General features: G+C 36.1%; 1 long non-coding RNA gene across 1 annotated transcript in view; it reads right to left on the bottom strand.

Moving 5' to 3' along the window:
- Window positions 1-12,044: 12,044 nt before the first annotated feature.
- The window catches only part of LOC148950200 (uncharacterized), a 72,586-nt gene continuing 57,446 nt past the window's right edge, over window positions 12,045-27,184 (bottom strand). The window contains exon 2 of the long non-coding RNA XR_016141957.1: window positions 12,045-13,172. This is a non-coding gene — a long non-coding RNA (uncharacterized LOC148950200). The remainder of the gene's footprint in view (window positions 13,173-27,184) is intronic.

Raw genomic sequence — 27,184 nt, 5'->3', positions numbered from 1 at the left:
GGCAAGTAAAGCAGGAGAGCTATCGATGATTGATTTTTCAATCTATGCCTTCTCAAAGATAATGGAGATCATGTATCTTTTGGGATCCTTATCTATATGACTAAGTTGCAAGTATTTTGTAGAAAAGTTTCAAGGATGTGACACTCGAGATCTATATTTCGTGTCCAATTATAACAGTAACTCACGTTGACCATCTTTTTGACAAAGATCTTTTTGTCAGACTCATTTTGCATGTATATATATATATATACATATATATATATATATATATATATATATATATATATATATATATATATATATAAATAATACATTTATTCACCCACCATCTACAAAAATAGATTATAGTGGAGCACTACAAAAAGAAAGAAGAAAAGAAAAAGAAACCAGCTTCAAAAAGATGAAGATACAACACATAGTGTAATTCACGACACACAAGTAAATGCAGGTGAGAAACGTCGTCAATCTAAATCAAATACTAGCACTAAATTATTTCGAATGGTAGACCGTTGTTTGGATGGCTCCTTCAAACCATATTTTTCAAGAAGGGAAGTCATATAACGCTCGGGTTTGTATAGTAAAAATTTTGCTAATTTATAATAGAACTTTTTGACGCTTTCAGTTTCTTTAACTGACAGCATGTGGGATGCACCGGCATAGGTTGTGTGTGGTGACGCAGACTGAACAATAAATCAAGGCAAGAGATTTCCTGGAGTAGCGTCCGCGATTCGGCACTACAGACGCAAAAGCACATTTAATGGCTTTAGTTGTTTGCTTAACAATTGCTTGTCTAGTTTTAATAATTTTTTCTGCAATCGTTATATCGAGATATCGCAGCTCCGATACTGTAGGGACAACATGATTTCCGAGAGTTACAGAATTACTTTGCAGCGCATTAAAGGACAAAAATTCGCACTTATCAATATTGATAGAAAGCCCAATAGATTGAAAGTCACTTAAGAGTCGATTCAGGTTCTCTTGCAAGTCTGCTTTGTCATCGGTGTCATCAGCGTATGCCAAGTAAGATAGGTAAGTGTCATACAAAAGGAGGGAAGATGAGATGCGATGCAGAATCTTGGACATGGCATGTTTGAAAATTAGAGGACTTAGAAAACTGCCTTGCCTCATACCTCTTCTGATTTTTACAGGATCTGAAATTTTGCCTTTCCACTTGGCCAACACAGTCGAATTTTCGTACCAAAATTTCAGAGTGCTTACTATGTTCGAACTTACTCCATTGTGCAGTAGAGCATTCATTGCTTGCACGTGATTGACGCTATCGAATGCTTTCGATGTATCAATAGTGCCCATATACAGAGGCAACTTTTTTCCTTCCGAGTCCATAAGTACGTTAGCAAGAAGGCGATGAGCCTCTGGGAACCCGAGACCTTTCTGGAATCCAAGCTGATTGTCCCCAAAGTGTCCAGTATCAAGCTCAGAGAAGATCACATTTTCAAACACTTTGCTCAAGATACACGAGACGGTTATGGGTCTATAAGATTTGCATTTGTTTGGATCTTTTCCTTTTTTGGTGACAGATGAAATGACCCCTTTCAGGAAAGAGTTTGGAACAAAACTCCTGGTGACGCACATTTGGAAGATAAGCTGAAGATGGAAGTAGAAGTATTCAGGTAAGTGATTGAGGTTTTTTATTGAAAGACAATCGCTGCCCATCCCATTCTTAGCTTTAGAAAGTGTTTTTTTGACAGCTAACTTGATCTTCTCAAGGGAAACGGGAACAACGCAATGCTGCCCTGAGAAACGTGCAAGCCAGCTGGAAACTTCCGTTTTATATTGATTGGTTATAATAGGATTCTCATCTCCATGCATCGAAATATAGTAAGAGTGCCAATCATGTAATGTCAGAGAAGTACTAGATGGACGATTGTCTGGTCTGATTAGGCTTAGCCACGATTTTGTATCTCCAGTGAACTGTTGCCCGATAATTCCGTACCTCTTCATTTCAGCTTTATATTTGCGTTTTGTGCTCAGTTTTAGCTCGAATACAGTCCCGCATAGCGGTCTTCCATAAGCAATCTAAATGTTTAGCCAGGTTTTTGCATGTCGTTTTGCCGACTGGAGTTCAGTGGATTCGGACCCACATCGGTTTTTCTATCCTAATTTTGGCTCGTCTTGTAGGAACCGCTTTCACTTGGGCAACTTTCAGAGCATGGATTACTAGATGGTAATAAGAGTTAAAATCAACCATGATTAAGACTTTGGAAGGGCCAGAGCAGAGTAGATTAAATGGAACTTTGATGCAACTCAGGACCGAAGCAAGTATGGCGACACAAAGGGGAATAATGCATTTCTCATAATTTTGCTTGTAGACCCACTTTCTGGAACAAGTGTAAATAGTGCTCTGTGCTGGCTGCATCTCTAACAAAAGTTCCGAATCGTCACTAGTCCGATTATCAGTGCAAACTGTAACTGGAAGACTAGAAATTTATGTGCATGAAAGTACGTGGTCAATATTGGAGGTATGACCACTAGTATGGCTGTACGTAGAATCCAGAGACTTCGGCCAAATCTTAAAAGTGGTGGGGAGACAATTCATAAAAATATCGGATAGAATATGGTCCTTGTATGGGTCACAGTTGAGGTCCCCGGCAATAAGCCACTTACACCCACGAAGCTCAAGAGACTCCAAATGTTGTATCAGGACATCTGCTGCTTTTGAGAAGTTTGTCAGAGAGACAGTATTGTTGTAATTAGTCGGCATGTATATGTTGATGAACTCAATTCCCTCAACAGAGACGCACAACATAATACTGCTTTTAGTTGTTGGCTTAGCCAAAAGTTCCTTCCTAGCGTATATTGCCAATATATATTTTTTATACATATATATATATATATATATATATATATATATATATATATATATATATATATATATATATATATATATATATATATATATATATATATATATATATATATATATATATATATATATATATATATATATATATATTTAAACACCATAGTTTTTCCTATGTAAGTAAAAAGCGAAGATGAAAATTAAAACGATGTTGCTTGATATCCTATTCAGTAGATATATCTACAAAACTTGCTCGAATACACCAAATCGTAATATTTCCCTACATTTTCAGAATTTTGAAAAACTATATTTGTAGAATTTTCAGTGAGTTTACTGAAAAAGCAAAACCCACACAAAAAAACAAAATCAGAAAGTTATTTAGTAGCGGAAGAACTGAAAGACCGGAATATTTTGTAAGGCTTTCAATAATGTCAAATATCACAACAGCAATGGTGTGGACAGCTTTTAGCCTACAATTAAAAATAAAATATATTCAAGCAAAATAGGAATTTTAGTTTCGTAAATGAAAAGTCACTAAACAACATACAAACAGACAGACTGATTTAAAAGGAAACCCATTAGTCTCACCAGCTATATTCTGAATAGCCAGTAAAATATTTTTTTTTTAGAGAGAGAGAGAGAATTTATTTAAAAAAAACAAACATAAAGAACAATACAAAAAAAAGAAAAATTTGCCAAAAAGCCTTATGGCTTGTGCGGCCATTCTCGAAACTACAAAATTGATAATCACTTATCAATGGATTCCCATAATCAGCAAAAAAACGAAAAAAACAAGCAAAAAATCACCACTTGAGACCCTGTACTATACTAATCTAATATAACAACACTATTATATACTACTTCCCTACTTTAACTATAAAAAAATATATATAGTAAATCTTAAATACCAAAACAAAGGTCCCTAAGCAGCCCACGAAAAGTCAGCGCATCAGTCTCTTGAACTATATAATAATTAATTTAAAAAAACAAGTTTTTTTTAACTGTAAGTGAGGAGCGACATTAAAACTTAAAATGAACAGAAATTAGTCCGTATATGAAAGGGGCTGTCCCCTCCTCAACGCCTCGCTCTTTACGCTAAGGTTTTTTTTATTGTTTAAAAAAAATAAAGTTGTGAGACAGAGTAAAACTTTAGCGTAAAGAGCGAGGTGTTGAGGAGGGGACAGCCTCTTTCATATACGGAATAATTTCTGTTCGTTTTAAGTTTTAATGTCGCTCCTTACTTTCAGTTAAAAAAACTTGTTTTTTTTTAGTTAATTTCGGAACTTTTTTGAATCAATGCAGCTTTGATTTTGGCTCACCGTACATAAATAATTAAAACGAAATTCGTATATTAATTTTCCTTTTTTTGGCTAATTGGCTTTCTCGAAATTTTGTTCTGACGTAACTTACGAATTAACTTACGTAACGAATTTCTATATTCGTATGTTTTTTTTATGTATATTAGGGACTTCGCACCCTAGTCAATACCTCGCTCTTTATGCTAAAGTTCGAATTTTGTTCGAATCACAACACAAACCCCTGAATCACAAAGGCCGGGTAATTAGAATAGATAGCTCTTTTCAAATTACTAAAAAAAACTTTAGCCTAACGAGTGTGTAATTCAGTCGGAAACAATCCCCCACATACGCATAGTAATTCCCACTTGTTTCAAGTTCTAACGCTGTTTAATACTGCCAGTTGAAAAAAACTTGTTTTTTTATTTAATTTCTGATCTTTTTTTTAAAATAATGCTTGGAAATCTGGCGCCCCCTTCATGTATATATCCCTTCCCCCAAGAAAATATCCTCCATGGAAAGATCCTCCTCTGTAACCCCTACTCCGACCCCCCACTAGAAAAAAATTCCTCCTGAACACGCCTCTATGCTTCCCAATAACTAATACTATATGTAAACAATGGGCATAGCTTGCAGCCCTTCCCCCGGGAATTGTGAGGGATTAAGTCATCCTCAAAGACATAATAATTAGATTTTCGACTATGCTGAACAAAATGGCTATCTCAAAATTTTGATTGGGTGACTTCGGGAAAAAAATGAGCGCGGGAGGGGGCCAAATTACCCTCTAATTTTTTTGGTCACTTAAAAAGGCCACTAGAACTTTTAATTTCCGTTCGAATGAGCCCTCTGACGATATTCTAGGACTACTGGATCGATACGATCACCCCTGAGAAAATAATAAAAAAAAAAACAAAAAAAAGCAAACCAACAAATAAATACGCATCCGTGATCTTTCTTCTGGCAAAAAATAAAAAATTCCACATTTTTGCAGATAGGAGCTTGAAATTTCCGCAGTGGGGTTGTCTGGTACGCTGAATTTGATCGTATAATTTTACATCGAGTCCTCTGGGTGTTAGGAGTTGTTTCCCCCTATTTTCAAAAATATGGCAAATTTTCTCAGGTGCTTGACTTTTGATGGATAGGACTAAACCTTATAAAATTTATATATTTGAAATCAGCATAAAAATTTAGTACCTCTGAGGTATCTATTGGTATCCCAAATTCCGTTTCTTAGAGTTTTGGTTACTATTGAGCCGGGTCGCTCCTTACTTACAGTTCATTACCACGAACTGTTTGATTAACTCTGTAAGTGCAGTCTAACATTGTTTGATACGACACCCTAAAGGTAAAAAACAATACAATGAACTCTAGAAATCCTTTTGTGTTTGCATATAATACGGACAGTTTCTATCTATAATACGAATTCTGATTTTATTCCATAATCTAAAGACTATCCAAACACCTTCACTTCGGATTTTTTCTAATAAATGGCAACGTACAAGGGTACCAAATTAGAAAAAACATTTAAGAATTCCTTCTCAGGTTAGGGTTTGATGTTACTCTTTACTTTCATTATTCCAGCGTAGACCAGAAAGTTTCCCATAAATCAAGAGGGATTACATATCAATTTCACATTTTGATGCAATATTAAATGTTTTTTTTTACCCCCACCCCCTCCAAACAAAAGTCCTGGGTACGGCCCTGGATACTATATTACCAATTTCTACCTCCATCCTCCCCTCGTCTCTCCCTTAGAACTAATTCTGTATTTATCTGAAGGCTCAATAAGAGTTGGTTTTGGCATTAAAATGAACCCTTTGAGGCATCTCCCTCCCTCCCTAACTACAAAACAGTCTGAGGGCCCAAGGTAGAAATTGATATATAATCCCAGGCCGTATCCAGGACTTTGGTTTGTTGAGGTCTTTTTTTCGGAGGGGGGAATACAAAAGAACTTTAATAAACGCATCAAAAACTTGAAACTGAAATTTAATCAGAAATACAGATTATATTTTCTTGTTTTAAAAAACTTTTTGAAAGTGGGTATGAATATACCATCTACATCTTCAAGTAGAGCATAAATAGAATCATTGCAAAATAAGAAGGTAGATATATAGTGAAAATAATTTTCTTAATGAAACAGAAAAAAAAATCATTGATAAAGAAAATAAGGCTTTTTATAATTGCTTTATATAATTGCATGGTAAGTGCTGTTTATAATGATATTTTTGCTACAATTACATAGGTAAAAACGGTTGTAGTTAGATCATGAAAGTTGGCAGGGATTAGGGAGGAGGGGGTCTGCTCAAGGAATCATTTAGTTGTTTTGATTTTTAAAAAATAGCCTACTTTATTTTTCTACCATAAAAACATTAAAAAAAACTTTATGTTTTCACTCTACAACTACCATATATTGGTCTATATTTTCGGTAAAGTTTTTTTTCTTTTTCAAACTTCTATAAATATACGGAAACATGATGAGTCGGTTTATTTGAGCTAGTTTTATATAGGCCTACATAAGAAAACATATTAAAATGCTCCAAACTATTTATCTATTGCCTTTCAAAACGTTTCACATATAATGTATCCGTTTTCCTTGAAACTGCCCTTTGCGCTAACAAAAACAACTAAATGAGCACATTAAATTTCACACCATTATCGTAAAAGTCGCAATTTTGAAACTGTGAATCGTGTCAGCACCTCACAATGGTATACTATAGCGCGAATAGCATGGGTTATTCGGGTGGTAAAATTACTCTGATGATTAAAGTGCTCCGGAGAATATACTGGCTTCAGCTACCCGCTGCATTACCTCACTTGAACGGCTAAGAGTTATGAACACTTGGCCAATTTCATAAAGTAAGATAGTCGAGGAGCCATACTTGATGAATTCTGAAGGAATTGGTTGACAATGTTTTAGGTATTGCTCTAAGCGACTGTATGTTAAACAATAAGCTGTAGACCAGTGGTTCCCAACAGATTAAGTATTTCTTAAATCTTGATGCCCCTCATCAGGGGCAAATCTACAGTATTTTTATTGGGGGGGGGGGGGCAAGAGGGGTCCATATACTAATATTCAAGGAGCATGGGCTATATCATAATTTTTTCTCCACATTATTGGCGGGGCAACTGCCCCCCCTTCCCTTGTCCCTCCCAAACGACGCCCCTGCCCCTCATCATATTTAAATTTTGTATTCAAAGTCTTGTGTGTATTTATCTCAAGGAAGCTTAAAAGGCTATTAATTTGGTAACTTTTTACGAGTCGTCCTCTAGACGTATTCATACTATACTATTTTAAAATATTGTCTGCGTGCAACACATTTTACACAAAGTATGAAGTGGTTGCAGCCCTATCATGTATCTGTTTTGTTTTGTAAATGCATGTCAATGAGACGTCATTCAAATACAATTTTTTTTTTCAAAATTAAGGCTCTAAAGTATAGTCAGCCGAAGCGTGGGCATCCTGGACGTGACCCACCAAAACATTACTATGCCTCATCGGCGGGGCCTACGCCCCATTTTGGGAATCACGGCTGTAGACAAATATATTTTGGTCACAACATCTAGGTCTATAGTGAAAAGATGTCAGTGTTGCCACCCTGGCCAGGAAGAATTTACTAAATCTGAGAGGAAAAATTTACTAAATCGCATCTGTTTTTACTAAATGCTCAAAAATTTTTTGCGCGTGCGGCTAGCGCCGCACGCTTACCATCAAGCATCAATTTTTACTATAGGAGGATAATCAATAGAATTTTCCCAATCTTTTTTCCTTTTTTCTTCTTTTTTCTCCTTTCCTCTTTTCTCTGTCTCTTTCTCTTTTCTTTCGTTTTCATAGTATGATTCAAAATTTCGGAAACCTATAAGTTCAAAAATCCTTTTTTTGGATTATTTGGTTGTACAACTGGATAGGCTTCATATTCCAGATGCGGTGTATCCATGACGTCAAACAATAGTCTGGAATCTAGGATTCTGGAAATCCGGCAGGTGAAGCCCGGCTTTAAATTTATCAATGGTCTTCAGGTCATAAAATTCAGATATATTGAAAAAGTAAAAAACAATCAACGAAGAAAAACCGCTACAACTCATATTCGCGAAGCAATTCAGACGATGGAGCGTTTAGAATCTAAGGTGTGTTTGAAATTGACGACTTTTGAAATTTCTCCCCCAGTTTCCGTTTTTAGGCTTGAAATCTAAACCCTTCAATTTTGTATTTTTAAGAGGAAATATGCCAGTTTTAAAACACTAATTGGGCTGGTCTTTAAATAAGGGATAAACTGCTAATGAAAATTTCTGGCAGATTTTAAAGCAATTAATTTAGGATTTTTTAAACTGATTTTTTCTGGATTATCTCTCATTCGTATTCAAGGGAATCAAAAACCAATACAATCTATGTCACTTCAAAATAGATATGACGTAATTGGCTACCGGTTTAGTCGTAAAATTTTGTAAATTAAAAAGTGCACCTCAAATTGGACTAGGGCTGCCAAGAAAAAGAAAACTTATATAACATACAATAATTAGTTTAAAAAAAATATCATTGTGTCGTAAGTCTTCAGGTCAGGCAAATCATACAAATTGAAAAGTAAGAAGAAAAAGATATAGTCACAAGTTAAAAAAAGTCGCACTTAAAAGGCTTTAATCGTTCTCGGCCTCATCCGAATTTAAAATATCCACTAGTGTCTAATTCTGACTAGTGTAAATTAATCTGGCTGTGGATAAAAAAAATTAGCATAAAGAATTAACTTAATCATGATTGTCAGTATCAGAGCCGTGATTTATGAGAAACAGATTTGACAAAGTGAATTTTTTAACAACCAAAGTAATCCTGTGAATAAAACATTGAGTAGCATTGGCCTGGCATATCTCGAAATCTTTCACTTTTAACCTTTTTTTTTCATTTTCATTTTTCAACTTTAATCATAATTTTTAGGCAATTAACGTTATCTTTGATCAGACTGACATCAAATACTCTTGAACGCAGGTCTTCCTTTTGACTAAATTGTCATAGACGGAGTAATAGCTATAAAAAAAACAGAAGACAAAAGTGTAAACCCAAAATAATAACACGGTTCGTTATAACTAGTATATACAAGCTGTTCCTTCAGCTAATTGCAACCGACCCCCCCCCCAAAAAAAAAGAGTTTTCAGTAACAATATACATATCAAAGGAAACAGGTTTTTATGTTAATTCCAAATTTCATCTTGTTTCTGCTTTTATATTTAAAAAATATGCGTTATAATAATTACAAGTTTTTTTTGTGCAAAAACTTCTAATAATTAAAATGAAAAATATTCTATATAAAATTGTGTTATTGTGAAATGTATATTTTACTTGTTTCTACCAATATTTGTAAAACAAAAACGATGTGCAATTTGAAATTATTTTTGTATGTAAAATGCCTTATTGAACTTGCGAAAGTATTAAATTAAGCAGTAAACTCAAACAGAAATATAAACAATTTTTGAAAAGCTGACGCGCCTCGAAAGATGGTAACTCTGATTTCAGGTTTCAGCTAGCAATATTATAATTTGCCCCTAAAAGAATTATTGGGATGGATTCCGAAGTTATACTGGATAACTGTGATATAATCTAGGCAAAACAGGGTTGCCACCCTGACCTAGAAGAATTTACTAAATTGGAGAGGAAAAATTTACTAGATCGCATCTGTTTTTACTAAATGCTCAGAAAAATTTTTGTGCGTGCGGCTACGCCGCACGCGCACCATCAAGCATCGATTTTTACTATAGGAGTATTATCAATACGATTTTCACTATCTTTTTTTCTTTTTTTTCTTTTTTTCTCTTTTTCTCTTTTCTTTCGTTTTCATAGTATGATTGAAAATTCCGGAAACCTATAAGTTCAAAAATCATTTTTCTGGATTATTTGGATGTACTACTGGATAGGCTTCATATTCCAGATGCGGTGTATGCAAGACGTCAAACAATAGTCTGGAATCTTGGATTCTGGAAATTCTGCTGGTGAAGCCTAGCTTTAAATTTACCAATGGTCTTCAGATGGTCATAAAATTCAGATATATTGAAAAAGTAAAAAACAATCAACGAAGACAAACAGCTAAAACTCATAATCACGAAGCAATTCAGGCGATGAAGTGCTATGAATCTGAGGTGTGTTTGAAAGTTTGAAACTTTTGAAATTTGTCCCCCAGTTTCCGTTTTTAGGTTTGAAATCTAAACCCTTCAATTTTGCATTTTTAGGAGGAAGTTTGCCAGTTTTAAAACACTAATTGGGCTGGTTTTTAAATTCAGGATAAGCTGCTTACAAAGATGTCTGGCAGATTTTAAAGCAACTAATTTATTATTTTATTTTTTTTTTAATTGATTTTTTTCTGGATTCTTTCTCGTTCGTATTTTAGGGAATCAAAAACCAATACAATCTATATCACTTCAAAATAGAAACGACGTAATCGACTACCGGTTTAGTTGTAAAATTATGTAAGTTAAAAAGTACACCTTAACTAGGACTAGGGCTGCCAAGAAAAAGAAAACTTATATAACATACAATAATTAGTTTAAAAAATACCATTTTGTCAATAGTCTTCAGGTCAGGTAAATCATACAAATTTAATTGTAAAAAGAAAAACATGTAGTCATAATTAAAAAAGTCGCACCTAAAAAGCTTTAATCGTCATCGTCCTCATCCGAATTTAAAGCATCGACTAGTGTCGAATTCTGACTGAAGAGATACACCTGTTTCCATTTCTTGGTAGCACGAGTCAAATCGCTGTGGATCACCCAGTCATGGACTCCACTTGACGACCTGAGGACAAGTTGCTTCGTTTTCATCAGGGACGAAACAATCGAGATATTTAGCTTATTCCGATTTTCGGTTTTTATGGCCGACAAAATCGAGAACTGTCTCTCTGCACCGGCACTAGAATGGGGCAAGCTGCAGAGAGTCAGAAAGAACTTTGGCAAGTATGGAAACAGCTCGCTTCCAGCAGCGTCTTTAAAAAGGGACAAAGCTTTCCAAAATTTGCACGGATTTTCGAGGTCCAACTGTGAAACGTGACCGAGGATCATTTTCTTCCGTGACACGAGCTCTTCCTATTTAGAGTGTAATGCCTCTCTCATTTTCATTGTCTCTCCCTCCGTCTTGCAGGTTTTGAAAGGTACCTTTTCAAATCGTACAATCAGAGGCACAACAAATAATATTTGTCTCTCGGGAGAGATTGCTTCATGAGGATCAAGAGCTCTCAAATTAGACAGTGTTTCATCCAGATAGCTAATTCGCTTACGTATCTGGTCAGCTAGTTCTATGTAATACAGTTTCACTGTCTTTCTAAAAGCATCGAGTTCCTTTTGTTCGAGAGGCAACATAGTGAAATGTGCTTCTACATTTGCACAAAAGGCAAGCATATCATAAGGTAAGTAGTTCTCAGGGACTAGGACGGTTCTGAAAACGTCCTGAGGGTTGATTGCTACCGTTTTGATAAACCCTCCAAGCACTATCTCGTAGAGCTTACGGGCTTTGACTAAAAGAAGATGAATGCATCTTCCTGCGCTTTGGAATTCCCCATTGAATTTGTTTATTTTTGGCAGCATAGAATTCAGGAAGTACAAGTATGCCTTCAACACTGGGTTCAACATTGCTCCATAGATAGCCTTTGGTTTGTCGACATAGGATCTCTCACTGACAGCCCCATCTAAGGCATGCTTAGAAAAAAAATAGTAGCAATGCTGTCCACTGTTCAAGCCCGCACGCTACAGCAGAGAGAAGAGAGAGCCAGCGAAAACCACATATAGTGAACAGTCGAAGATTCGGAAGATCACGGAATTCCTGATATTCTGCTAGTTCATCCTTTCTCTTTGGACTACTCATAACAAATTCAATTAAATCCCGCAAAAAACTCTCCACTTCAAAAGGGGATTTGTTTCGCCGTCACGGAAGCAGATAGTGCAATGCTGTGGCAAGTACAATCAAGTATAAACAGTCCAGGTACCTCTTGCGCTAAAAGTGTGGCCAAACCTTTGTCTTTGGCCATGTTAACAGAAGCATTGTCAAGTCCTATGCCAATTAAGTTAGAAATTGGTACATTAATGGCGACCAAATAATCAGTGATCAGTTTCCTCTGGCCCTCCCCACTTGCATCATCCACCTCCAGCAACCCCAGAAATTCTTCCTTTACTTCCTTGTTTTCAGTTACATACTTTGCTATCAATACTAAGCTCTTTTTTGTCGAGCGATCTGTCAATTCGTCGGCAATCAGAAAAAAAAATTCATTATTCAGTTCCTTCGATATAAGTTTTGTTTCATATGAAGAAGTTACATTGGAGATGATGGTAGTTGCTTTGGTTCTCTTGATCTTGATACAAGACGCAATTTCCGAGTCACTGAAAGTAGACTTTACTAGATTTTCCAGGGAGTTTATATTCAAAATAGGAAAGTCTTCGACAGCGAAGTAGGTGGCTAAACGTAGTTCTGCATTTGTAACTTCGTTTGCGTGCAGTTGTTTTGCAGAAATTGCGGAAGTGAAGAGATCTAGATGAACTTCTTCTTTGGCAGCGTTCACACTTTTCACGTGACTTTGGCATGTAGCATATTTCTTAAGAACAGACACACTCCCTTTCAGGCATTTTTTGCAATATTTGCAGTACGCCGACTTTGAATCAAGAGGGCACCGGGTAATAAATGTTTTCAGTTCTCTATCTTGTAACCATTCGTCCCTAAACTTCAGTTAGTATAGCAGTTTTCCTAGGCGTTTTACTGACCTTTTACCCACATTCTCAATACCTGCAAAATTTTCATCTTTCGAACTAAGATGATAAATAAGATCACATCGTTGTTCATTCCTGGAGTTTGCAATATTACATTATACCTGAACTGTACCAGTGTCGGATCTATGAGTTTCATCCATAATGCTTTTAGTGTCTAATTCTCGATCTGATCTCTGGGCTTCTATTTCTCTGTCATTTTTATGACTATCAGATATGTTGGATTCGTCAGATTTCTCATTTTCATTTACTCTCCTGTTCTTTCTTGCATTAGCAAACAGTGAACTACTGTACGGTTTAATTTCACACGGTTTGATCTTCATGATCTACAATAAAAAAAAGAAGTTTTGTATTTTTTGCCAGAAGAAAGATCACAGATGCGTGTTTTTTTTTTCCCAAGGGGTAAAACATCAAGAAAGGGCTCATTCGAACGGAAATTGAAAGTTCTAGTGCCCTTTTTAAGTGGCCAAAAAATTAGAGGGCAGCTAGGCCCCCTCCCACGCCCCTTGTTCCCAAAATTGTCCGATAAAATTTTTAGATAGGCATTTTCTTCATCATAGTTGAAAGGCCCAATAAACATGCCTTCAATTATAATATGGCCCTTACCCTACAGCCCTAGGGGAAAGGTCTTTAGGTTATAAATTTGTCCATTGTTTGCGCATAGTATTTGTTATTGAAATGTATGCATACATTTTCCTGTGGGGGGGGGCAAATTTTCTGCTGGGAGGTTTCCCCGGGGAAATTTTCCATGGGGAGGAAAGTTTCCAGGGAGTGAACTTTTCAGAGGAAACTATGCACTGGGGGAATTTGCCAGAATTTTTTTTTTCATGTCTTGCTTTCTCTTTGCCCTCTCAATTTTACGTGCGGAGTGGTTAAGAGTAATTGTCCGGGGTAAATTTTCACCGGGATCGAATTGCCTAGAGAATATTTCCAAGGGGAGCGGGTTTCTCCGTGGAGGTGGGGCCAGATTTCCTGGCATTATTTAAAAACGATCAGAAATTGAATAAAAAAAACAAGTTTTTTCAACTGAAAGTAAGTAGCAACATCAAAACTCAAAAAACAGAAATTATTACGTATATAAAAGGGGCTACCCCCTCCTTAACACCTCGCTCTTTACGGTAAAGTTTGAATTTTGTCGCAATTCTTTAAGAATGAATCCTGAAACACAAGGGCCGTTTAATTAGAACAATAAGACGTTTTTTTAAAAGTACTACAGAACTTGAGCCTAAAGAGCGAGGTTTTGATTAGGGGCAACCCCCTTTATATACGTAATAATTTATATTCGCTTTAATTTTTGATGTTGCTCTTTACTTTCAGTTAAAAATCTGTTTTTATTTATTTAATCACTGATACAGGTACTGCCCAGTACTTACATGAGTCTGCAATTTGCCTGAAATAGGACACCTTCCTGTTGCAGAATCTGAGTAATCAAATGCAGACTCAGTGGCAAATCCAGGGAGCAAGGGGGCACCCCCCTAGCGTAGTCTAAAGTAGTGTAATTTACTCAATTAACTCAAGTTTGCGTTAATTAAACTTGATCATAACGCAAGTTTATCGGATCAACCTATTTTGCCACCCCCCTGAATTTTTTTTTTCGGACCAACCTATTTTGTGCCCCCCCCCCTACAAAAATCCTGGATCCGCCCCTGTGCAGACTGAAACCATATGTCATCTCATTCTGAAGAGAAGAAGCACTCAAGTTCACGGCATTCACCTAACACAGTGGTCAGCAGCCATTTTAGTTAAGAGACTCAAATATAAGCAATGGAACGATTATTTAATATCTTCCAACAATAAATGTTTATTAATGTATCAAACCTATATCATAGCTTTAGACCTTGGCTCAGTTACGAGTGCCCCACCCGAAATTGCCCCTTCCCCACAAATATTACTATTTACGTTAGTTCTACCCTAGGATGAAAGGATGATAAATTATCTATCTACAAGTAAAATGAATCATTTTATGCAATTCTGAAAAAAAACAACTTTCACTGCTTTCAAAGTTTGGTAACTACAATTTTTTGGCATATTATGAAATGATAACTGTTTCTTAACACGTTCTCTTCTCAATAGCCCCAATTTTAGGCTTATATTAAATATATATATATATATATATATATATATATATATATATATATATATATATATATATATATATATATATATATATATATATATATATATATATATATATAATGTTACATTTCTACTTACTTTTAATTTCTCTCAGCAGGCTCCTTTTTACTCAATAAAAATTTTCAAACTGAGGAGATTCACCTAATCACCTTGGGTGGTTGGCTTTTGTTTTGATTCCAATTGGTTCCCAATCATCACAAATCCAAGTGTCATTATAGCTTCATTTTTAGTTGGTAGCTAAGATTTGATACACAGAAAGCTGATTTTGTCGACCTTTAGACGCCGGAAGTGAAGTGTCTGTTTATGAAAATAGGTGACTGATTGTCTGTCTCTGAAACAGACAAGCAAAATTGTAAATTGTAAAAGAGACAAACAAAAATTGTAAACTGTCATATGTTTACGATAATTTTGTTCCCTGAATTCATGGAAAATAAAAAGTTTTGTTTACTATAGCCTAAATCATGACTTTTTACTAGTTTTTACCAGATTTCGGGAAATTTATTAGATCCTCTAAATTTACTAGATTTTTTTTTTTTACTAGATCTAGTACAATCCTACTGACGGTGGCAACCCTGAAGGAAGTTAAATATGGTTAGGTCGCAGTTTCGATAAGTAGAGTGTCTTCGAACAGGTTGGGAAAATGTGATAAAACGATTAAAATAAGTGGAAACTTCATAGGAGGCAAAGAGTGGTTTTGGAAACAATGAAGGTGGAGGAGAATGCGCTGCTGTGTAGCTCCCTGACGACTAGACTATTGTCTATTCGTTTTAATTTTTAGTGTCACTTTTAACTTTTTTTTTCGTTCAGTAAATTTCATCCTATTGAATGTTACGGGTCTAAGAGCTCCTAGCCCCTTTCTTTCAAATGGTTCCATTTCGCCCGGAGACGACTGACTTAGTCCACACTTGAACTCGATGTATTTAACACCCAACTTAAATGGAGATCTAATGAGAAGAAATTCTGTGCAGGAATAAATTGAGTATCGATTTTGATAGGTCACGAACACCAGCTTACCAAAGTGACCAAGTTGGTGATAACAGAAACACTAGTTCATTAAATGAGAAAAACAAAGACGATGGGGGATGAGAAACAAACAAATTTTTATCAACTCTGATTAGGAGGAGTGGGCTACAAAAAGAGAACCTGTATGATAATGATTTACTGTAAAAGACTGAGTTTAAAAGGAATTTGAAGGAAAAGATAGTAGCCAATTATTATTTTCAATGGATGTGCAAAAATACGATATACTTGGTTGGAAAATAACTTTGTTGGGGTTGGTACTCTAAACACTAATGGGCTTTTTGGTACTTGTCAATTATTGGAAACACATTAAAGAACTACGCTTAGGTTGCATCTCAGAAACCCAGTTTCATAGCTACGAAAACAAGTGATGGATGTTACAATGCATTGGACTTAGACAAAATGCATTGGACTTGTATAATTTGGCCATAAATCTCACATTAGGGGTGGGAGTGGGGGTTTGGTTAGGTTAGGTTAGGCTTGATTTCTATAATTTTGTTTCTAAAGCATTATTTTACCATCATGTTTTGTTACTTTTCATTAAGATTAACCTAAGCTCACTTTCTGGGTGTGTTTCCAATAACTGACAAGTACCGACTTTTGTAAATAAAAATTAATCTAAAGCCTTTTCTTTGGTTTTATCGCATATTTTCGATATTTATATGATTCGTTTTGTAGAATCAGTGAATTTGGCTGCAGCGTGGCCAATCATTAGTATTCCTTCATTTTTTTTCAATTATACAATAAAGGCCTGAAGGAGAATTTTCGTTCTCTCCTCATTCTCGATTGGAAGCTCTAATAGAATTGGTGCAGTTTAAAACCAAGATTAGGACATAGAAAACGGCTGGCTCTAGTTCTATGAAAATTTATGCAAATCGCGTTTTAAATTCTCAGCTCTTGTCCCCAGGCTAAGTCAACTCTCCTCTCGAATAGAAATTAGGCAGATGAGATATCGATTGATAGTGGACCTGATTAGAAGCTTGAAATATGCAGATGTCCCTTTTTCCCCGTGGCAAAATATATCTGCTGATGTGTGACTAATTTTCATATAGCCTGAGTTTTATCTTAATCTGCTCTACTAGTAGCCAAAGACATATTTGAAATAATAAATATATAACCAAAATTTTACTCGTTTTCGAAATAGACTAGAAAGTAGATTTTCTGTTTTTTTTGTTTTTTTTATCGAGAATATATGAATGTAGCCAAAGTGAAAACGAAGGGCGTGAAATGGATTGGGCTTTGCAAAACGTAGATATCAAATTGATAAACGGGTAAAAAAAGGAAAACAAGTAAAAAAAAAAAAAAATGAAGGACAAATACACATCAGACTAGTTCAACTGTCAAGTGCCAGTAAGAGGGCAAAGCTTGAGCTTTTAAAATTGGCCCTCTACCCTAACACTAATAATGCTAACACCTCATCACAATATCAAGTCCCCTACGGCCAGCACAGTTGTACACGCTTCCCTACCATTATGTTTGAAGTTAAAATTTCAGCTCCCCTTTATGAAGCTATAATTTTAAATGCTCAGAATCACCTCCCATCCTATTCAATGGCATCCTAGTTTGATTGTCTAGAATTACCACTCTTTGGCTGTCTCTTACCCTTTATTTGTGCAACGCACCAACATCTTAACCTTGATTTTATTATGCACCTAGATAGTTGGATCAAAACACATTTTTCGTACCAGCTTCTTCTTCGATGCACCATCACTAGCAACCACAGTATATAAATTATAGGCAGTATGATCTTTCCCATCTCACCCATTATAAAAACCCGAACCGAGGTGCGAGTACTCGAGAGAACGTAGAAACATGAGCGACATTAGATCTTTTCACGGGTAGGCAAGTGAGATTTCTCTTGGACGCGAAACTTGGCTTCAACGTTGGAACACTAAATTTTGAAGAAACTAATCTTAAATTAATTTATTTCAATACATATATGAAAATCGGTAATTAGTAGTGCAACGTTATTATTAGATGTTTTTAGGAATTAAAAGTAGGTTTCGAAGTCTCAAGTTGGTTTCAAAGACATTTTGAAAAAATGTTTCTGTCAAAATACGTGTTCCAGGGTAATTGGAACGCTGATGGCACATCAAATGAGAGGAGCTGTTTGTACGCGCTAATGCAAGAAGAAGTGGGGAAATTTTCAGAATTTTAGAAAAATTTCCATGATTTTTACAAGTTCCCTTAACATTTCCTGTTATTTCCATCCTAATCATTTTTATCAGCTTTTTTACAAACATATCATCTTTACTCGAAGCAGCTCCTAGGTCATTTGCTAAATAGGGAGTAGTGGTTCGACCTTTGAAACTCAAGAGATCATCAAATCCATGCACAAAAACCTTATTTTGTGGCACAAAAAAATAGAATAGTTCCTTGTCAAAAATCTTACCCAATCAGAGGGAGAGGCTGGATCCTCACTCAGTCAAATACGATGATTCTGCTGTTTATCTTATTTTCTGTAGAGGATTTATGCCTCCAAAGTTTACTCAGTTTGTGTCCCTTCTACCGAAATGCTTTACCCCAAAATCAATTCTGCCTATGTGCCTGTGTTCACACAAATCCTATTTATAAGAAGCGACATATCTAGATTATCTTTGCCTCTTCCTGGAACTTAAATAATGATAATCATTGCAGAAGTGAATTGTTTCGGATCGAATTTTTATTCCGATTCGAAAAAAGTAAAATTTATTGCGACTAATCCCAATCCTGAAATTCTATGATTTTTACAAGTTCTCTAAGAATTTCCTGTTATTTCCATCCTAATCAGCTTTTTTTTTTACAAATATATTTTCTTTTCCAAGCAAGTCCTAGGATATGAGCTAATTAAGGAGTAGTGGTTCGATTTTTGAAACTCAAGAAATCACCAAATCCATGCACAAAAACCTTATTTTGTGGCACGAAAAATTAAGCAAAAAATTAAGAATAGTGCCTTGGCGAAGGTAACTACCCCATGAGGGGCAGAGGGCGGTTTAAATACAGTTTCCGGAGTGAGAAAACCTTTGTTTATATCTCACAAGGCAGCGTAAACCTGTTTTTCATTTAGCGTCTTACTTTCAGTTAAAAAAAAACAAGTTTCTTTTAAATGAAAGTAAGGACAGGCAATAAAACTTAAAATGAACAGAAATTATTCCGTATATGGAAGGGGCCGTCCCCTCCTGAACGCCTTGCTCTTTATGCTATGATTTGACTATTTCTAACAACTCTATTTGTTAAAACAATAAAAAAAAACTTTAGCCTAAATAGCAAGGCGTTGAGGAGGGGACAGCCCCTTCCATATACGGAATAATTTCTGTTCGTTTTAAGTTCTAATGTCGCTCCTTACTTTCAGTTAAAAATTTTTTTTTTGTATTTAATTTCTGAACGCCTTTGAATTAATGCAGCTTTGATTTTGGCTCGCCGTACATGAAAAATTAAAATGAAATTTGCATACTAATTTTGTTTTTTTTGGGCTAAATGGCTTTCTCGAAATTTTGATTTGACGTAACTTACGAAATAACTTATGTATCGAACTTCTGTATTCATATATTTTTATTACGTAAATGAGGGGTTCTCCCCCTAGTCAATACCTCGCTCTTTAGGCTAAAGATATAATTCAGTTCCAGTTTTTTAAGAGTGACCCCTGAATCACAAAGGCCGTTTAATTAGAATAGATAGCTTTTTTGAAAGTACTAAAAAAACTTTAGCGTAAAGAGCGTGGTACTGACTTGGGGGAGAATTCCTCATATAAGTAATAATTTCTGTTCGTTTTAAAGTTTTAATGTTGCTCCTTACTTTCAGTTGATTTTTTTTTTCTGATCGTTTTTTAAATAATGCTGGGAAATCCGGTGGTCCCCGTCATAGAAATATTCCTTCCCCCATGACAATATCCTCCATGGAAAGATCCTCCCACGTAGCCTCCTCCTCCGAACCCCCTCCCCATCAGAAGAAATCCGCCCCTGAAAACGTCTGCATACTTCCAAGTAACAAATACTATATGTAAACTATGAATAGTGTGTATGTGGACAGTTTCACGCCTACATTCACACCTACAAGAATGTGCACAGTTTCACGCCTACATTCACACCTACAAGAATGTGTGCTCATTTCAAAAATACATGAAAAAATACATTGAATTGCGCAAGAAAAACCCATGGTTGTGTCATTAAACTCAAACGTGAATACTTTAAAAAATGGCACACTATAATGGGTGTTATGAAACTAAAGTCGAGTTTTTTTTAAATTTGGCAATGTATAATGTAGTCAAGCATGTTTTGAGAGTTTGGTCGTAATAATATAATTTAAAAAAGGTTTTATTCTGTTTTTGTTGTCAATTGCACAATGAATGTACGTCATGATTCACGTGTATATTCTTAAAAAAAAAACTGGTGTGATATAAAGTAGTCAGACATGTTTTGGGACCACACACGAAATTATGTAACTCAACATCTGTTTTTTTATTTGTCCTTGAAAAACTATATAAAATGTTCATGCACTACAATTCAATTTTCATTATGTTTTAACACATCGATTATAGTACACTACATATTATTAACTGTGAAAACAATCGATTCGTCAATTTTCAATGCGAGTACAGCTTATTGAATTTTTTAACTTATTTCCAAATAAAAAGCATTTACTAGTAAATTAAAATTTCAATGAGACTTAGCGCCCCTCCCCTCCACCCAAACAAAAGCTTAAAATATAATGATAATATTCGATATAAACGGAAAAGAACGCTTTTTTATATTATGTAAAACAAAAAACTCCCTTTTCCATTGCTCTGTTAGGAGCATAATTCTGTAGTTTTAGTTCTTTTTCATTCAAAATATCCTTTTCCAATCGTGTGTTTAAAATGTACTGTCTTCTTCCGCTCTAAATAAAACCATATGTGTTTAACATGTTACCAAAGAGGGGATGATTTCAAGACAACATTTGGCATGCGTCTTATCGGGATTAAGAAAAAAAAAATGAATATGTGCGATTCAAGACTCATTGACAAAAGAGTTTGTTTTCTGACCAAATTAGACAGATATTTTTCAATTGTATTTGATGAAAGCAAATGGATTTCACAGATGATTAAGATGCTTTTATAAAAATATATGACAGGGAAGAGGGCAATGGATCATTTCTAACACGGTTTTTCTTTACTTGGTATCCGTTAAAAACGAAATTTTTGTGTTAAATAAGTTATTCTTGTATCTTTTAAAAGAGCTTTACGGGGTTTGAGAGAGACACTGTCCCCTGATTCCGTGTGGTTAGAGGGGATTCTTTGTGCAGACTAATTTTTTCTTCTGTAAAAAGGGAATTGTTTTTTTCATGCTAAATTTTGCCTTCTTTTTTAAGGAAGAGGATTCCTACAATTACTCTCCCCCGGAAAAGAAAGCTAAGACTAACGGCGTCGCTCCAATACAACAAGTGCAGATAGACGGTCCATTGGAGGCCACTCACATCCATTCCAGACCGACGCTGCCTGCTCAAAACTCACCAGTGCCAACTCCTATGCAGCCAGGTAGAAAGCTGAAAAGAGAATGGATAGTTGTTCATATGATGGGGAGCCCCACTGGCTCACCTGTACAAGCCAGTGACATTGCCAACACATCTATGCAAGAAACGGACGGCATTCAACAGCAGTCTAAATTTGGACAAGTGAGTATTTTCACTTCTAGCTTCTACCTCTTTCTATCCAACTTTTTTGTTTGTTTTTTTAAGTATTTTCTTTTCGCCATTTTTCAACATCGTAAAAGTGTATGTCAGAGATATTAAAATGTTAATCTCCCCTCCACCCCCGACCATTGTTTTAAATTTCTCTGCCCCCCTCAGAGATAGCTGAATATAATGCATTTTTTTTATTAGCAAAGAAAGAACTCTCTTTCGTATTTCTTAACTTTCTTTGGATGGGGGGGGGTAGAAATTGTTTAGTTTAAATGATTCTAGAAAGAATTGAGTTTTGAGGATGGGGTGAAAAAATGAACATGTTTTTTTTTAAATTTATAAAATAATGGCTATTTCACATAGAAAATAAAACCTTTTTTTCTATAGGTTAATGAATTAGCCTTTTCGACATTTTTCAACATCGTAAAAGTGTATGTCAGAGATGTGTGTGTGCGTGTGGGTGTGTGTGTGCGTGTGTGTGTGTGTGTGTGTGTGTGTGTGTGTCTGTAAGTGTGTGCGCATGTGTTAGTGTGTGCGCATGTGTGTGTGTTGTGTGTGTGTGTGTATGTGCGAGCGGTGCATGCGCCGCGTCTACTCGATAATTCATGAAATAATGCTTATTTCACATAGAAAATAAAACCTTTTTTTACAGATTAATGATATAGCACCACCACCATTGAGTGATGAGACATCAGCATTTACTGGACCAATTCTTTCACCACCAATAGAGTTCAGTGATGAACCTACATTAGTTCTAGAGAATATGGAATGGCATAGTGGTTTCCTTAATGATGTTTTTGGGAATATGGCTAGCCTAGACGACTTAGCTTGTGATATTGACATGCTTGAGGATCCGGAGTGGGCAGATAGTTTTATGCGTGAGCATTTAGGAGATGTTACTAGTGGATCTGAACCGGGTCCTCATAACGAAATTCCAACATTGGACAATACCAGGCTGGCTCGATCAATTGTCCCCAAACACCTTGGTATATGTACTATCAGACTTAGGGGACCTCATGCCATCTCCAACCAATGTTATTGAACAGACTGGGAGTGGTGGTGTTATTGACAATTCTGTGTCACCCCCCACCATTCCGCTTAATGATATAGCTAGTACTAGTAGTAGTAATACAACAACACCAGTATCCCCTCTTCCAGATTTTTTCTGTCCAACTCTGCCTTGCACCACACAAAGGTCTACAGCGCCAATTTCGGTGATCCCTTCAACTCTCTAATGTCGGGGGATATAATAACAGATCCCTCGGCCATTACACATTCATATACTAATAAGATTCGAGCCATCCTTGAACAACAAATGGGGGTTTGGGAAGTGGGGCTCAGTTTAAAAGCATCAATAGCACTAGCAATATTTTTTAAAATGAGAATGCAGATGAGATGCATTCGAAATGCTTGCAAGTAGAGATGTTGAAAGGTTACCCGCATTTATCAAAGTAAGGGTAGATTTTTCTATATTGGGTCAATTGTATTAAATTCAAATAGAACAATTAAAATGAAAGGGGTAGTGGATCTGTAGTTTTATTTATTGAAATTTTATATGTTAATACTTGTAGGTTTAAAGAAGGTTTTATTGTAAGATGTGGATAGGGGGGAGGGAGGGCAATTGAATTAAAATATCATTCAGATTTAGAGGTGTGTAGGGGGATACAACGAATCTATTTCGATACGAGGCTGCAGTGTTTCAAGTATGCATTTTTAATTGCAGCATACAGACGTCTGTGCGATCATGCCACTAAGAAAAAGTTGGATAAAATGGCAGTTAATGGTAGGGAGGGTTCAAAGTTCCCAAAAGTAGATTTTAATTGTTTAAATGGTCAATTTTCCATGACACTAAAAGGAATAGATATTTTTGAGCGGGCTAATGCACATTTAAAGATTGGTGTCACGGTGTTACAGTATGAAACAGAATTTGGAGAGGGTCAGCGTTCTGATAAGAAGGGTAAATTATTTCCAGTGCGGGCTCCTTCAATTGAATCAGTAGAACATTGGATGTGGCTTCTATACACCCCACCCATAGACTCCGATTCAATTGGTCATTTCAATCCAATTACGGATATTAGTAGGGTTCTAAGTGAGGGTAAACATCGGCGTGGTGTGTGCTATTACTGTCCAACATGTCTCTCAAGATTTCACTCTCATTTAAAATTAAAACATCACATGAACCACTGCAAGCGTCATGGATACCAGGCTGTGGAGACGGTAAGCGGAGAAAGAGCGATCTTACGTTTTAAAAATTTCCAAAACACGCTCCTGCAGAGCAATAAGATCCCTTTGGAAAGCGAGGATAAACTGACAGACGTGTGCGATTCGTTAAATTCACATCGTGTTAAAATACATAAAGCCATAGGGGTCTCTTACGCTTACGCGCAACGAGATTCCAATAATACAATGCAAGTGCTGGAGGTAGTTGAGATGTCGGGTGATGGTAAAGACTTCATGCGCTCGGCATTGGTCAGTCTAATCAAAACAGCGAACGGTGCAATTTCGCGCCTTCGTTATACAAACTATCTTATGCTCTTATCACCATATGACATAGTGTCCATTAAAAATCGTAAAATGTGTTGGATTTGCAGAGAAGAATTTGATGATGGTGTTGGGAATGGAGGGAGGAGGAAGGTGATCGACCATGATCATTTGTGGCAGGAAATTACATCGGGAGGGAGTAACTTTAGAGGGGTAGCACATCAGTCATGCAATTTAAACGTTAGACAGCAATATTTCGTGCCTGTTTTTATACACAATTCCAATTACGACTTATAGTTTGTTCTACCGGCGTTGGCCCGCATTGCCAAGGGTGGAGTTGTAGATGACGCATGGATAGATGGTTCTTTTTCATATAATATCATACCCAAAGTATCGGAGAAGCTACTGCTGCTAGAATTTATGTGGAAAACAGTTGACAAGGGTAACACGTGCCTGAATAAAATTCGTTTTTTAGACTCTTTCAGCTTCTTCCCCAAATCTTTAAGTCAATTGATTCAGGTACAGAAAAGTGACAATTTTGATAACTTCCCCCTCCTCAAACAGCGCTTCCCCGATGATGAAATGTATGATTTATTAACGTGTAAGTCTATATATCCATATGATTATTACAACTCGGGATCGAGGCTAGATGAGGTGTCACTACCGCCCATTGAAGCTTTTTACAATTCTCTTACTAAGAGTGAGTGGAACACTATCGACTACGAATTTGCTAAGAGGGTTTGGGAAAAGGGAGGATGTAAAAATGGGTGGGATTATTGTAAACTTTACTTGGCCAGTGACCTACTCACTCTTCTTGACATTGTGTGCAAAAATACGGATAAAATCTATGGTGAATTAGGGTTTTATTTTGTTTACTATTTTTCCACTCCCCATCGGGTTAGGTAATTTATACTTAAAAGCAGCACAGAAGAAATTGTTTATATCGCCGTTGTGTATCAGCTTTTTTATTTAGAGATAAAGATGAGGGATGGGTGTGTTTTTCATGGGGATTTTAACATGAAAACTGATCAGACTGGACAGCACACCGATGAAAAGTCGGAAGCGTTGTTTTTGGATATTAATTCTATTTACCCATCTCTAATGTCTCACTACTCCTTGCAGTTTGTCAATAAGAACTGTCTTAGCAATCCCCTTTCTTCATAGGGCCCAGACATGGCCAGCGGTAAGAAGAATGGGGCGCGGGGAATGGTTTTTTTAAATTGGCAGAGTAATACCCGTTGCTCTCCATGGCTTGGTAAAAGACTTTGTTTTTCCATGCTTCTATGGAAGAGTTGATCGAAACTCTTTGAGTCCCTACAAATTATCTTTAGTAGAGGACGGGAGTATGCACTGGGTACCTTTAAAACAAAAAATAATTGCCGACCACAACCCGAAACAGAATATCGTTGTTCATCACGTGCTATTGAAATGGATGGTGTCCAATAGTTTCAAGGTCACAAAGATTCATAGAGCCCTCCAATTTTATCAAAAGCCTTACATGAAAACGTTTATTGACACCTTTGTCAGTAAGCGTTCACAAGCGAAAACGAAAGTTGAAAAAAAGTCTATAAACTCATTTTGAACTCAGCTCTCGGTAAAATGTACGAGAGTGTACGAAACAGAAGTCGATGTGACATTGTAACCAATCCCAAAGATTGTGCTCGAATCATTGCGGATCCAAACTTCACATCGTTCACAATCATAGACTCTGATATGGTGCTTCTACACCGTAAGAAAAGAAACTTTGTATTAAATAAAAAAATTGCAGGTGGAAGTGCGATAACTAAAATATTAAAGAAACTAATTTTGTCATTTTATTATAATGTATGCAAGGTACAATAGCCGATTGAGGAACAAGTTCAACTGTATTACGGGGACATTGATTCACTCCTGTTAAAAGTCAAAACTGAAAATCTATTGAATGATTTGGAAAATGGTGAGTACATTAGCTCATGAATGGACTACACTAAATGGGACGAATCCCTCTACCCAGAGCTAGTGAAACGCCAGGCCCCAAATCAATTGCTAATGCTAAAATCTGAAACGGGTAGCGATCTGATATCCAGTGGTGTGTTTCCTGGTCCGAAGGTATACTGTGTGGAAACGCAAAGCAAGGATATCAAACAAGTTTGCAAGGGGGTACCTACACACTTTGTAAAACATAATTTCGACATGAGTGTGTATAGAAAATGTGTGGAACGTAGTTTAGTACCAAGGGTGAAAGTCATGGTGATTCGCTCTTTACAATTTAAAAACTACACAGTTAGAGTTGAGAAAAACGCCATGTCTGCCATATCGGACAAAGTCTATGTACTTGAGGATTATGTGAAGGTACTACCACACGGTCATTATTTAATTTCAGACCGAGTTGATTGTGTAGAGTACAGAAAACAACTCGGTTTAAAAAAATTAACTTAAATTCATTTAAAAAAAAGTATAAATTGGATGGGAGGGTTTTTTGGGTAATGGGGTGTTTTTTTAAATTCTTTTAAATTCTTTTTTTTCTATATCACAAACAATTTTCAATTTGTTGTGTGTGTGCAAGGCAGATCAATTTCCACTATTTAATGCCGGCCCCGGCCCGGGCCCGCCGCAGCGGGCCCCCTGCTGTCCGGCACCAAGCCCTTCCCGGCCCGCCGCAGCGGGCCCCAGGCCACCGCAGCGGCCGCTCCCGGGGGGAGGGGGGACCCCAAAATTTAAAATACTGTAAATAAAAGTGTTTGATATTATTATTTCAAGTGTTTTATTCTAATAAATGTTGTTTTTTTTCTATAAATAAATAAACAAAAAAAAAGTGTATTTATTTAAGTGTTTTTTTCTCTCTGTGCCTATGTAAATGTTGTATTGTTTATTATAAATAAAAAAAAGTGTATTTATTTAAGTGTTTTTTTTTTTCCTATGTGCCTATGTAAATGTTGTATTTTTTATTATAAATAAATTAAAAAGTGTATTTTTTCACGTTTAATGTGCTTTCATGTTCAATGTAATATTTTTTTAAAGTACTGTTAGTTTTTTATGTATATAATAAAAGAAAATATGATTCTTTATTCTTCTTCTTCTTCTTCTT

The sequence above is a fragment of the Artemia sp. Qi Xiang Cuo genome, chromosome 7 (assembly GCF_049724085.1).
Source record: "Artemia sp. Qi Xiang Cuo chromosome 7, ASM4972408v1, whole genome shotgun sequence".
In the NCBI taxonomy this organism is placed as follows: Eukaryota; Metazoa; Arthropoda; class Branchiopoda; order Anostraca; family Artemiidae; genus Artemia; species Artemia sp. Qi Xiang Cuo.
The sequence above is the reverse complement of the archived record's forward strand: the minus strand, read 5'-3'. Positions and strand labels throughout refer to the sequence as shown.